This window comes from Penaeus monodon, chromosome 30 (assembly GCF_015228065.2).
Source record: "Penaeus monodon isolate SGIC_2016 chromosome 30, NSTDA_Pmon_1, whole genome shotgun sequence".
Lineage (NCBI taxonomy): Eukaryota > Metazoa > Arthropoda > Malacostraca > Decapoda > Penaeidae > Penaeus > Penaeus monodon.
Genome location: NC_051415.1, coordinates 38363559 through 38363792, shown reverse-complemented (window position 1 = coordinate 38363792; position 234 = coordinate 38363559).

Genomic DNA, 234 nt, shown 5'->3' with positions numbered 1-234 from the left:
AAAAAAATTCGCTTTAAATACAATGTTTCACTGATTTTTTTAAATGTTTTGGGCCATCAGGCAGAAGGGGGCGCATTTTTTCCTCCTTGGCCAACCTTCCTTTTTCCGGGAAAAATTTAAACCCCAAAAAGGAGAAAACGGTGGAAAAAGATTAAAAAGGATAAAATTTTAACAGATTTAAAAATTCAAAAAAGGGGGATTGCCAAAACCTGTTTTTTTAAAATGTTAATTATG